This window comes from Dipteris shenzhenensis, chromosome 6 (genome assembly GCF_047967505.1).
Source record: "Dipteris shenzhenensis isolate YYH24624 ecotype China chromosome 6, Dip_SZ_1.0, whole genome shotgun sequence".
Lineage (NCBI taxonomy): Eukaryota > Viridiplantae > Streptophyta > Polypodiopsida > Gleicheniales > Dipteridaceae > Dipteris > Dipteris shenzhenensis.
Genome location: NC_141601.1, coordinates 29,081,555 through 29,087,124, shown reverse-complemented (window position 1 = coordinate 29,087,124; position 5,570 = coordinate 29,081,555).

Sequence of the window (5,570 nt, the reverse complement as noted above, 5' to 3'; positions counted from 1 at the left end):
ACAATGCCGCCCAGAAGATGGCGTAATAAGTCATGTAGCTCGTTCTGCAGATTCGCCCTGCCCTTGGGAAGACTCTCCTGAAGGATGAGATGCTGAGAATGCAGGTTTGAAGAGAACTTGCACTTCCAAAATCGACTTTGGAAGGGAAGGTGGAAGATGGAGGTGAAGAAGAAGATGATGATGTGGCACAAGGAGGATCAAATGGCTCTGATACCATGTTGGAATACTGAAAAGAAAGAGTAGAGTGGACACAAACTCAGAATACTTGCTTATTTGCTTGTAGAATGAAGAAGAAAGAGGTCCTTAAGTAGGCACCTCATACATGCTCACTGACATCACTGATGACTTCAGAGCTCCACAATCATCTCCTCAATCTGCTCCTAGATTCTCTCAATCATCCTATGTGGCTTTTCCACCACCTAACTGTGCTTGTGGGCACCTAACTGTGCCTCTAGCACTCACACATAGAAACATAAGGTGTGCCTGATGCATACACCTTGAGATATCCCAACAGTGGTCTCCTCTTGGATTTCCACGCTTGAGTCCTTCTATTGTGGTAGCAATACTGAACTGAGTTGCAAGGGTGTGCTAGGCATGACTAGTGAGGTGGGCATTCCTCTTATATGCTTAATTTGCTAAGGGAATCATAGGGCGGCTAGGACTCAATCATCACCTCTGAGCCCTAGGTCAGTTCTCCTACAAAAGAGGTCCCACCATGGAGGTACCTATACGGATTGTGAAGAGACCAACATGTATAAATATCTCTCAATGGAATGAAGCTCCCACTCTTTGGGGTTCAATGCTCAAGCTCACTATTGTGTTCATGTGATTGATCTCCATTGCTTCCATGCTCTCTTACACTATCGTGTTCTAGCATACCCTTACCCTTGTACTCCCTCCTTCTCATCCCTCCTCCTCCCCCTCCTCCTCCTTCTCCATCTCCTCCTCCCTCCTCCCTCCTCCCTCTTCCTCCACCCTCCTCCCTCCTCCTCCACCCTCCTCCTCCTCCCTCCTCCTCTCTCCTCCTCCTCCTCCTCCTCCTCCTCCTCCTCCTCCTCCTCCTTCTCCTCCTTCCTCCTCCTCCTCCTTGCTTGTCCCTCCTCCTCAACCCTTACCACTCGAATCTGCGAAGGAGACTAGCTCTCCACTCCTCAACTATGGACTGCTCCTTAACCCTGCAACCCCCTCTGAACCCTAGAATTCTTAAATAGCTCTCTCAACCCTGTCCCCTTTTTGAACCCTGAAATCCCCTTCTAAACCCTTGAACTCCCGTGGAGGTGAGAGCCTCCATCAATCGTTATGATTGATCAAGGCCTCTTTCTCACCCACACATGCATGAGATCTACTTTCCATGCTTTAGCCTACACCTCTCACTAAAAAATGACCTGAGGACCTATGCTACAATAAGCAACGACACGATTGTAGGTGACAAACACCCTCGGAACTTGCACTTGGGAGAAAGAGTGATAAAAAAGAGTCCATTGAGTTTGAATGAACTTGATTAATTCTTGACATGTCGATCTAAGAGCAAATTAATAAAAATTTGAAGATGTCAAAACAAATAGAATGTACCATATATTAAATAACTGTATACTTTTTTATCGGTACAATCCCTAAACATATAAAGAAATATTTATTGCACGTCAACACATAGTTGTGTGTGTGTGTGTGTGTGTGTGCATGCATGTGCACACACATGCATGTGTGTGTGGACGTGTGTGTGTGTGTGCATGTTGTATGTGTACATGCATGTGTAGCTGTGTGTGTTTAGATTAAAAAGTAATATCAATAATTGAGCCATACAATTAATTACATCAACTAGATAAAAAGTAAAAAAAGGGAATCATTAGGAAAAAATATTTGAGACATCTAAGTTGAAAACTGCAACACCTAGAGTTTGCAAAAATTTCCAGCAAAGTTAAGAATTTGTAATAATTTGAGTTTGACAAACACAATATTGAAAAAAGATGTTGAATCCTCAGGTAGTCCAGGTTCCAAGGTCAGGGTCCACTTACCTACCACCATCGAAACAAACTAGGTGTTAGAACATCATAGTTACATTTGGGTAGAAATTTAATGCCTATTTTCCTTGCCTTGTTATCACTTTACCATATGGATTCTTAGATAATTAAAAAAAGTTTAAGTCACAAGTAGAGTAAGGAACGAATGAGGGCATGGGTTGAGAAGGGATTGGAGGAGATATGGGAGGATTAGTGTGCTTGATGTGTGGGGTGGTTAAAATGAGAGTGTAAAGGGGAGATTTCATGGGGGGTACATAAAATAACGATTCATAGTTAGGGAAGTGTGTGTGTGTGTGTGTGTGTGTGAACTCCTCAAGGATTCAACTAAGGCAAAAAATGAATGACCATGGAGCAAATGGCTGAAATACATGGAATTTGATCGTTCTAAAGATAGCTATAAAATACCTTAGACGTTTGAAGGTAAAATATATTGATGGAAATAATGATTCATAGTTCGGGTACATAAAATAACGATTCATAGTTGGGGAAGTGTGTGTGTGTGTGTGTGAACTCCTCAAGGATTCAAATAAGGCAAAAAATGAATGACCATGGAGCGAATGGCTGAAATACATGGAATTTGATCATTCCAAAGATAGCTATAAAATACCTTAGACATTTGAAGGTAAAATATATTGATGGAAATGAATACACAATTCAATATGAGTAGTTGGTTTGTTGGAAGTCGGCCAGTCCTTAGCTATATACACAAGAAAGGATGGCCCTCCATCTCCATTCAATTGAGATGCTTTGTATTGTATGCTCTCCTTCCTTGACTAGCTTGACATTTACAAGTCTACACGTGGGCAAGATGTATGCTTCTTGAAACTTTGTAGCATCATAACGCAGCGCAGACGCTACAGGAAACAGAGATAAAACAACATGCGCAACATCTAGGGATAGAATATAAAGAATGCAAATAGAAGAGGACAACACTGCATAACTCTATATTCTCAGAGCAAGATCTCTCTCAACAACTACATAAAGAATAGAGATGGAATGCTAGTAATAGCATGTGTACGGGGGGAGTGGTTCATTAGTCAAATTTACACTTCTGTCATGGAATCTGAGGGGAGTCTACGATCTAATGAAGCAAAAGAGTTGCCTGTCAATTATCCATAAGATAATGCCACAAGTTTTCTTGTTACATGAATTCGAATGTGATAAGGGTGATTGGTTTTGGGAGTCATGCATAAGCCTAAAGCTCAATACATTTGTACATTTGTTAACTACCCAAAGTGTGGCAGGGGATTTTGTTGTTTTGATATCGGACAAGATAGGAGCGAGCGAGTTGTTCAGGGATCGGAGGGATGGGTGCTGGTAGTGGGGGTAATGGTAGAAGCTATCGAGTTAAATATAGCTAGTGTCTATGACCCCCACTCCCCATAGGATAGGTGGGGTTTCTGGGATTTTCTAAGTGACAGCTTGAGTGAGGGGAAGTGAATATCGGGTAGGGATTAGAACTTCACGGAGAAAGAAGCTGATAGGTCCCACTTCTCTAAGCCAGCGGGTGCAGTGGCAGAGCAGGAACGGAAACAAGGGACAAACTCTATCTAACACATGGCCTAACAGATTGTGCAAAGATCGACAGAGAGGGAGTTGGGGGTTTCACTGGGATTGTGAGGCTCTTAAAAATCCAAAACTCGATGATGGGCTTGGCCTCCTAGACAAGACCAAAAATGTCTCCTTGATTTTCAAATGGATGCCACAGCTATTGGAAAAGCATGCTCCTTGGATTGAGATCATGAAATGTTCGTTTGCAAAAGCCATAGCAAGGGTGCAGGGGTGTGGAAGGAGCTTTCTTGGTACAGCCGACTATTCTCCTTGTTTCCAATCTCCATAGTTGGGTTGGACTTGATAACAGGTTTGGTGGCAGCGTGGAAAGAAACTGTGGGTTGTTTCTATTAGAATGGACGATGGGGGCTGAAGGGGGATGCGAGCCTAGTGGAGAACATTTGGTGGAGTCCTACTCTGTGAAGGGGCGGAGAGGATTTTTCTATGATGGATTTAGTGAGAGCCAGAAATGTCTCAAAGAAAGGCATCTACTCATGGATGGATCTCTGGGACGTTCATAAGGCAACAAACTGGGTGCCGGTAGAGCAAGTGAGGCAGATGTTCAACCTAAACAATGGGAAAACCAATCTAATCTGTGCAGTCATAGACTCCACTTCCAATTGGTGGCCAACGAACACTTGACCCTCAATGGGATCTGGAGCCAATCAGTGGCTCTTAGGGAAGAAATGCTTCTGGAAAGTCTTAACCAAATCTATCTATAATTGTTTGATGCAGGGCAAGTCCCAGGTCTCGGACCTGAACCAAAAGTGGTCGCTTTGTCGAGGAAGAGCGTGGTGGAAGGATCGCGGCTGAAGGGTATCTGGAAGGTGTGCGCTATAGGAAAATCAAGCTTCCTCCTATGGAAGGTCCTTAATCAGTGGCTGCCCATGTGTGGTAAGCTTGCAAAGAGGTTTTTGGTGAACCCTTGCTACCCATTCTATGGCAAATCCATAGAGAAGGTTTGTCATCTGATGCAGAATTGTGTAGTTACCAGAAGCTTCTTGTTTAGGATGGAGTCAATGATTAAGCACTCGGGCCTGATGGCGAAGTTCTATCTCAGCTCTCAATGGAAGCCGGTGCTCACAAGCCATGCATCAAAATTTTCGTCTCAATGTTGGCCGCCGACTGGCCTTACATTCGAGCTGCGATCTGCATGGTGACATGGGATGTCCAAAATAAGATTTTTTTTCAACAAGGGGTCTCGGTAGGCCAGAGAGAGTCTGCCATTCTGGATCTAGTCAGAGCAAACCTCAAGGATCTAAGTTGGGTTACCCAAAGTGTAGACACCCTGGTGAGTAGATACCTATTGGTAGTCCAGTCGAGGCTGATGAGTGGCTAGTATTCAATGACCAATGTAAGCGAGCTTCTTGTAGTGTAGGCCTCGGGCAGGCAGCCCTTGTGTAGGCCAATTTTTGTATAAGGATCTTCATTTTGACACAGCTGATCACCCTCTTAATTCAATTGGCATTTCTTTGAAAAAATAATTAAATCAAATAATGGGCCTTAAACATATTCTTTTGTGGGCATACTTTTGATATCAAAATATACAAGGTAGGAGTGATGTACATTTTTGTTGTAGTCACACTTCAAAGAGGTAAATTAAGGAATATAGGAGAAAAGTACAAAAAATCCTAATGTGCAAGCTATTGTAATGTATGGACTAAGATAGGATTCATGGGTTTGTTATTAAAAGTGATTGAAGATAATTAATGATCAAATTGAAATTTAAAAAATCATGGGAAAATATACTTATTAAATTTTGTGTAGATGGTTTGGAAAAGAAATTTGATGATAGACTTAAAGAAAAGATTGGGAAATTATATATTTTATTGACTTTTGTGTAGATGGTTAGAAGAGCAAATTGGATGATAGGCTTCAAACAGAAGATTGATGAATGGATGTCTAGCGATTTCTATACATAGAGATCAAGGATACATAGATTGGATGATAAGATTTAAACAAAAGATTGATAAATGGATGTTTAGCAATTCCTCAACA